The 8308-nt window shown below is 49.0% G+C and overlaps 1 long non-coding RNA gene across 1 annotated transcript; it reads left to right on the top strand.

Annotated features, from left to right (window-relative positions):
• Positions 1-208: 208 nt before the first annotated feature.
• LOC141923836 (uncharacterized) lies at positions 209-6452 on the top strand. The gene is made up of 3 exons (XR_012623412.1): positions 209-246; positions 1722-1904; positions 6357-6452. It is a non-coding gene; the product is annotated as an uncharacterized LOC141923836 (long non-coding RNA).
• The last annotated feature ends 1856 nt before the right edge of the window (positions 6453-8308 follow it).

Below are 8308 nucleotides of genomic sequence, written 5' to 3'. Positions count from 1 at the left end.
CCATAAGAATGTTACAGCCTGGCTGACCAAGAGTTTCTCTTCAATAAAAATCAAACCCCAAACCAAGATGTCTCTATTTGGGATGATGCCTTTAGATTTTGTCACATGCTATGTGTGGGTTTTAAGACTGTTTTAGACGTTTAATATGACAAAAATATAACTGTTAAAATGTTAACTGTGTATTTTCTCTATAATTCTAGATACAGTGGGAACTGGATGAAAAAATCACGAAAGAACTTGAACAGGGTAATGTGGCATTATGTTAGGAGCGTTTTGAAGGAAAAAGATGACTGTTCCTAACTCTTGAAAATATTGACTTGAAAGCCATCAGGTTCCTGTGCTAAGCACAGCGTCTTTTCTGCTAGCTTTCCAGTTTAGACTCGAAAGTGAAAACTTCCTGCTTACCAAAACATTGTGGAGCATGTTATGCAGTTGCCTGGAAATAGCCAGGCGCAAGGAAAACTAACCCATTTCCCCCACACAGATACACTTGGCTTAAGCTGAAGTCACCTCTCATGAGAGTTGATCCTCAGGCACAAACATCAAACATAAAAGAAGCCCTGAGATAAGATTTTTATAGACTTCAGCCATTGCTTCTCCTTCCATCTGCATCGACTGCATTCCACACTAGACCATACCACACACCTCCTCTATTGCTGGTTCTTGCTTTTTGCTGTGTCTCTTACTCATCGCTTGTATTTGTATATTATGTGTTGCAGTCTTCTTTGAATAAGCAGGAAGAATAGAGTCGGTGACAAAAGATATCCCTTCCTTAGGAAAAGAGCATTCGGTAGCGTTTAGGCAAACATAAGATGAGTCGAATGCTTGTAATACACAGCTTAAAGCGTGGGGCCAGGTGTCCAAAGAGGAATTCCACCTGTTTCGCGATGATTGTTCATCCATAGTCACTGCTGTGCCAGGGACTGGTGCTATTTCAAAGCAGGTAGCCCCTGTGAGCATTTCCTTCTGCTCCCGTATGCTTTTAATCGTACAGAGAGCGTTCAGCTGTAGCTTCATAGCTCTTTCCACATGTCCGAATGGACACAAGGCCACTGCCCTGCATCCATGTGCATTTTGAACATAAGTGCGCATCTGCGAGGAGTCGTAGAGTCTGGTTGGTTTGGGGACCTTGTCTGAAAAAGGGTGGCTGGAGAAAGATGGCAAAGGTGGGTTTCCTTTCACTCAATATGTATTTTCATGGAGGTAAAAGGGTTTTGCCAGGGTGAGAGAAGGTGCTGGGCTGGGAGACTTGTCTTGCCCTGACTGCAGTGCAAAGGGGGTTTGCCTTTTCACAGGCAGATTCTTTCAAAGTTTGTCACAGCAAAGGCAGAAGCTGGCTTTTAGGAGGGAGTGGTGTTCCAGCACATCCCTGGTTTGAACACTTCAGGAAAACAGACACTTGAGGTTGAAGAGGTCTGCAGGGGGCTAGATTTGGCACTGGCGTAGGCAGGAGTCATTTGTGGGTACCCTGGAGATGTTCAGTGGGTAGCCTCTGGAATGTCTTTCACTAGCTTTAGAAATACTGTTGACTGATAAGCAAATGTGCAAAAATGTGCTTCTTCCTTTGTGCCTAGCCCCTTCATTGTTCTGTTCCCTTGGAAGTTTTTCAGTCTCTTTCTGGACTGTTGTCTCTCCAGCCACCCGTGATGTTTTTACAGGGACTTATCTGGGCCTGTCTACTGTAACAGTAACACCAGGAATCTTGTGTCTTTTCTCCCTAGCCACTGCTGAACTTGAAACTGGATCTGCTGGAGCTTCTCCCATGGTATCCACTGATGGATCTTCAAAAAATTTCCACGTTGACCAGGATCCCCTTAGCAGGGCAATACAGGAATACCGTGATGTTTTAACCAAAAATTACCTGATTTGAACAAAATGCTCTGGAACTTATTTTGTTCCCATATGTCCTGGTTTAACCAGGATAGGGTTAAGTTTCCCCAGCAGTGGGGGGGGGAGCTCTAGCCGGGTTATTCAGATACCATGCGGATGTCACATCCTGGCAGGTCACATTTTCCTGTCGCGGGAGCGCGGTGCACTCGTGGTTTTGTACATCGTGCTTCCCACTGCTGTATTTGGTAGCTATTTTGCTCTGATCATTGCCATCACTATTACTGTTATTGTTGTTGTTGGTTGTGTTGCTATTGCACTGTTGTATTAAACCTTTCCTTATTTCAGTCTTGGGGCTTTGCATTTCACTCCCTTTGTGGGGGAGGGGCAGCGGCCGCGTGGTCTCAGACCCCGGCAGGGGCTAAACCACCACAACTTTGGCGCTCCAACGTGAGGCTGGAGAAGACTGAAATAAGGACAAAAGGAGAAGTGTGTTAGAGCAATCTGTTAAGTGTAATTTTTTCTGGTTTTACTTGTATTGTCTGATAAGAAATGTTTGCAATGCTGGGCAATTTGCTTGCGTGGTGGGGCTGGATTAATCCTCATGTCCATTCTGTGCTCCTAGTAGTGGCATTTATTGTCGGTGGAAAATGTGTCAAGGGCTTTATTTTGCTCTACTGGTTACTGTCTGCTTATAATGGGCTCGTTTCGCTGCTTGTGGGGGTGCACCGCTACCTGTTTGCTGCCTGGTCTTTTGTTTGGGGTCTCACCCCCTCTATGGGTGAGCCAGGGGAAGAGATTCTCTCGGTTTTTGAGAGTTTCAGCTATCCCTGGAGCATCCAGGCCAGTGTGTTTGCGGCACAATGCTTTCTAAATGTCTGCCAGATCTTGTTTTGGGCCATGCGGTACTTCTCCAACAATAGCAGCACCTGGAAACCTGCCCCGGGGGCAGATAGTTATAAATGGCAGGGTGTGTGGGAAAAGATGGGCAAGTGCCTGAGTCAGTGGTCACCCCCAATGCTTTGGGATCTCACTGCCGAACAAGTGCAGAGTCCTGATAAACTGGTGGAGTGTTTGGAAAAGGTGTGCTGCCAATCTGACAAACCCCGGGAAACACAAATCCTTGCGATGTGCTGGGGGCTTGCCCATGCTTACCGCATCGCCCTTAACACTGATCACTGCCCTCAAGGGGGCGAAAGAGCTGCAGGATCTGAAAGTGAACCTGCTGGTACAGCAGCTGGGCCAGGGGGACAGGCAGCGCCAGTACCGGTCGCCTCCACCAGCACAGCAGCTGAGCCAGAGGGACAGGCAGTACCAATATCAGTTGCCCCGATACGGAAAACCAAATATACCAAAAAATCCCCTCGCAGTGCACAGGGTGATAATGAACCAGGCCCATCACGAGAGCAGGAGGAAGAGCCGGAGGTAATCATCCGATCTCTATCCCTCAGTGAGTTGCGAGATATGCGGAAGGATTTCAGCCGCATTGCAGGCGAGCAAATTTGCACCTGGTTGCTCCGGTGCTGGGATACTGGAGCTGCTGGTTTGGAATTGGAGGGGAGAGAGGCCAAGCAGGTGGGACCTTTAGCCAAGCAGGCTGGTATTGACAAGGCAATAGGGAAACAGGCTCAAACCCTCAGCCTTTGGAAGCGACTCCTGCTCGCTGTGAGGGAGAGGTACCCCTACAAGGATGATGCTCTATGTCGGTTAGGCAAGTGGACCGACATGGAGAAAGGCATCCAAAACCTCAGGGAAATGGCTGTGTTTGACATGATCTATGGTGATCTGAATGATGAGCAGTCACCGTTGGATCCAGATCAAGTCCCTTGTACACAGCTGATGAGGAGGTCTTTGAGAAAGGAAAGAAGGTAATTGAAATCCTTCTGAAGGCTGGTTTTGCCATCAAGCGACAGAAAGTTAAGGGGCCTGGAAGGGAGATTCAGTTCCTAGGAATAAAATGGCAAGATGAGCGTCGCCACATCCCAATGGAGGTGATAAATAAGATAACAGCCATGGCCCCACCAACCACCAAAAAAAAGAGACTCAATCTTTCCTGGGCGCTGTGGGGTTCTGGAGGATGCACATCCCAAACTACAGCCTGATTGTGAGCCCTCTCTACCACGTAACCCACAAGAAGAACGATTTTAAATGGGGCCCAGAGCAACAACAAGCCTTTGAACAAATTAAGCAGGAGATTACCCAGGCAGTGGCTCTCAGGCCAGTCCAGACAGGGCAGGAGATTAAGAACGTGCTCTACACTGCAGTCGGGGAGAATGGCCCTTCCTGGAGCCTTTGGCAGAGAGCAGATGGGGAATCCCGAGGCCGACCTCTAGGCTTTTGGAGCCGGGGATACAAAGGCTCTGAAGCTGACTATACCCTGACTGAGAAGGAGATACTGGCAGCGTACGAAGGAATTCGAGCTGCCTCAGAAGTGGTCGGCACTGAGACACAGCTCCTCCTGGCACCTCGACTGCTGGTGCTGGGATGCATGTTCAAAGGAAAGGCTCCCTCCACACATCATGCAACAGATGCCACGTGGAGTAAATGGGTTGCGTTGATAACACAACGGGCTCGAATAGGGAACTGCAACCCCCCAGGATTAGTGGAAATGATCATGAACTGGCCAGAGAGCAAAGATGCTGGGATGTCACCAGAACAAGAGGTGAAATGCTGAGGAGGCCCCACCATATAACGAGCTGCCAGAGGAAGAAAAACAATATGCCCTGTTCACTGATGGGTCTTGCCGCATTGTGGGAAAACATTGACGATGGAAGGCTGCAGTGTGGCATCCCACACAAGAAACCACTGAAGCTGTTGAGGGACAAGGTGAATCGAGCCAGTTCGCAGAGGTGAAAGCCATCCAATTGGCTTTGAAGATTGCTGAGCGAGAAAAGTGGCTGAGGCTCTATATCTACACTGACTCATGGGTGATGGCAAGTGCCCTGTGGATGTGGTTGCAGCAATGGAAACAGAACAACTGGCAACGCAAGGGCAGACCCATCTGGGCCGCTGAAGTATGGCAGGACATTGCAGCCCGGGTGGAGAACCTCATTGTGAAGGTGCGCCATGTGGACGCCCATATACCCAAGAGTCGAGCCACTGATGAACATCAGCATAACCAGCAGGCGGACCAGGCTGCTAAGATCGAGGTGGCTCAGGTGGACTTGGACTGGCAGCATAAAGGTGAACTGTTCATAGCCCGGTGGGCCCATGAGACCTCGGGCCACCAAGGCAGAGATGCAACATATAGGTGGGCTCGAGATCGAGGGGCGGACCTCACCATTGACACCATCGCAGAGATCATCCATGGATGTGAGATATGTGCTGCAATCAAACAAGCCAAACGGGTGAAGCCCCAGCGGAATGAAGATCGATGGATGAAATATAAATATGGAGAGGCCTGGCAGATCGACTACATCACACTGCCACAGACCCGCCGAGGCAAGCGCCACGTGCTCACAATGGTGGAAGCAAGCACTGGGTGGCTCGAAACTTATCCAGTGTCCCACGCCACCGCCCAAAATACCATCCTGGGCCTTGAAGAGCGAGTCCTGTGGCGACACGGCACCCCAGAGAGGATTGAGTCGGACAACGGGACTCACTTCCGAAATAACCTCATAGATGCCTGGGCAGAAGAACATGGCATCGAGTGGGTCTACCACATCCCCTACCACGCACCAGCCTCCAGGAAGATCGAGCGCTACAATGGACTGTTAAAAACTACATTGAGAGCAATGGGGGGTGGAACCTTCAAACACTGGGACACACGTCTGACAAAGGCCACTTGGTTAGTCAACACAAGAGGATCTGCCAATCGAGCTGGCCCGGCTCAGTCAAAACTTCCACGTGTTGTGGACAGGGATAGAGTCCCTGTGGTGCGCATGAGGGACCTGCTGGGAAAAATGGTCTGGGTTAGTCCTGCACCGGGCAAAGGCAAACCCATCCACAGGATTGGTTTTGCTCCAGGACCTGGGTGCACCTGGTGGGTGATGCAGAAGGATGGAGAGGTCCGATGCGTGCCACAGGGGGACTTGATTGTGGGTGAAAACACACCGTGAGTTATACTGTGCTTTTGTTAATTTTTCTTTGTCAATGCTAATTGCTAAGTGGCAGCTGGATGTGACGCACATGGTATAGAATAAAGGGGTGGAGTATTAAGTTGTGGTTGTTTAGCCCCTACCGGGGTCTGAGACCACGCGGCCGCTGCCCCTCCCCCACAAAGGGAGTGAAATACAAAGCCCCAAGACTGAAATAAGGAAAGGTTTAATACAACAGTGCAATAGCAACACAACAAACAACAACAATAACAATAACAGTAATAGTGATAGCAATGAACAGAGCAAAATAGCTACCAAATACAGCAGTGGGAAGCACGATGTACAAAACCACGAGTGCACCGCGCTCCCGCGCCAGGAAAATGTGACCTGCCAGGATGTGACGTCCCCATGGTATCTGAATAACCCGGCTAGAGCTCCCCCCCCACTGCTAGGGAAACCTAACCCTATCCTGGTTAAACCAGGACACCATAGTACGCCTGTGGTTTCCCATCCACGGTTCAGGTGTGAAAACGGGTTCGTTGCGGTCTGAATATAAATTCTAAGTCTATTAAATGGATGTCAAGCACATTGCACCTGCCTATTGGTTTATTGATGCATAGTTGCTTTGTTTGGTACTCGCAGTAAGAACCTGTTACGGAGGCTCTCACATAAACAACCAACCACCAAAAATTAAAAATTTATTATTAACACAATTAAGTAGCTCTCCATAAATTACAGGTTCGAATGTCTGTGAGATGAGAACAGAACAACTGCCTAGGGTTTAACGACAACCCAAAAGGCAATCAGGAGCTGCTACGCTTCAGCAGCCAAGAAGCCCTGTTTTCATTGGGCAGGTGCACCTGCCACACAATCCACCCCGTGACTACAGTCATGATTCGGCTGGTTTCCTTGAAGTGGTGGTGCAGTCACCTCTTGCCTCCAAGGTTACAAGGGAGTGCGGTCCCGGTGAGTCTCCATACTCGTTGTGGACTGTCATTATACATCGAGATGATTATACAATCCAATCTTAAAAAAAAAACCTCCAACCAGACAATGTATTACAGTCAAAATTGAAGGAAGCTGATTGACCATTCTAACAAGGAAGATTCAAACATATCCAATTAACTAATTCATACTTAATATAGCAACAATTGCCTCAAGTCTCTTGCCACTTTCTTCATTTGTTGACCTGAAGTGGCATTAACACAATAGCACCGAGATCAATCACATTCTTCTGAATGATGCCAATTTTACAGGATTTATTCGCCACCGTGTTGCCGTCCAAGTCTTGATTGTCCATATGGATCACCATTGCCAATCAGGATGCCAAGTCATCTGCTCCTCCAAGATCCTAACAAAAAAAGCAGAAATAGGCCTTGGATCAGAACCAGGCCTTGGATCAGAACCCGGGCATCAAGTTAATAATTAGGAATTATCCATTGGGCACTAATACGGTGAGTTTTTCCACCTTTCCCTAAGGCTTCCCGAGCATGTCAACAAGGCCCATGAGCCTGAGAATAGTACGGGGTGTGCAAACCCACTGTATTCCTTGTGTGCCTGTGAAGAATATGGTGGTGATTCATGTTAAGAAAATATAATGACTTTAATATATTTTGTAATGTATATATGTTAAGGGAGATTTGTCGTGGTTTTATGGTTAAAAGGGTTTGGAGAGGTTTTTTTCTCGGTGACTGTTGTTATGCAAGTGGAAAATTACTGGAGGAACCCCTGTCAGAAACCCCCAGCAACACCGGATTGCGCAGGTGGAATATGATTGGAGGAACCCCTGTCAGGAGCCCTAGCAACACCAGAAAACCCGGGAAAGTTTGAGGGACCCTGCTGCGCATGTGAAGACCAGGATGGGGCTATAAAAGGGAGTGACGCAGCACCACCTGGTGTCCGTTGGTGCGGAGCAGAAAGCCCCCCTGCCCACCGAGCTTGTTCTTATTGCAATAAATTTATAAAAGTTATTTTCGGCTCTGCCTCTGCATTTATAACATGCCCACTCCTGGACCACCCCGGCAGTGAAGTGGCTCCTGTTACCCAATTAAATTGAATTGGGTGTTTCCTTCTCTATCTGCCCTGTGTGGCCACAATGATCTAACTGCACATAGCGCTTCCTCGCAGTTTCTCACTGCCCGACTCCGACAGGAGGAGGGGTGGGGGGTGGGGGGTGTTTCCAGAGATCTTAAGCCCTTCTGTGGGCGCGGTTTTAGCGAGCCTTGAGCCAGTGCATAGCAGGCAATTGTCGGCGAGTGCCGCCTTCCCCCGTGGGAGCAAAGCGATCGCTGTTTGCTTCCGACAAAGGCACCGCAAAGGGCCCGTCCCAGCCCTGGCGGGCGCACTCCTGCAGGCCCGCAGCCAGCCCAGCCAGGCCCTGCAGCTGACAAAGGGCCTGGATGGGCATTCAGCCGCCCATCATCGGCTGTTAATTGCCACCTTTT

This window comes from Strix aluco, chromosome 5, assembly GCF_031877795.1.
Source record: "Strix aluco isolate bStrAlu1 chromosome 5, bStrAlu1.hap1, whole genome shotgun sequence".
NCBI lineage: Eukaryota > Metazoa > Chordata > Aves > Strigiformes > Strigidae > Strix > Strix aluco.
Note: the sequence above shows the minus strand (reverse complement) of the source record. Positions and strands in the feature narration are given on the sequence as shown.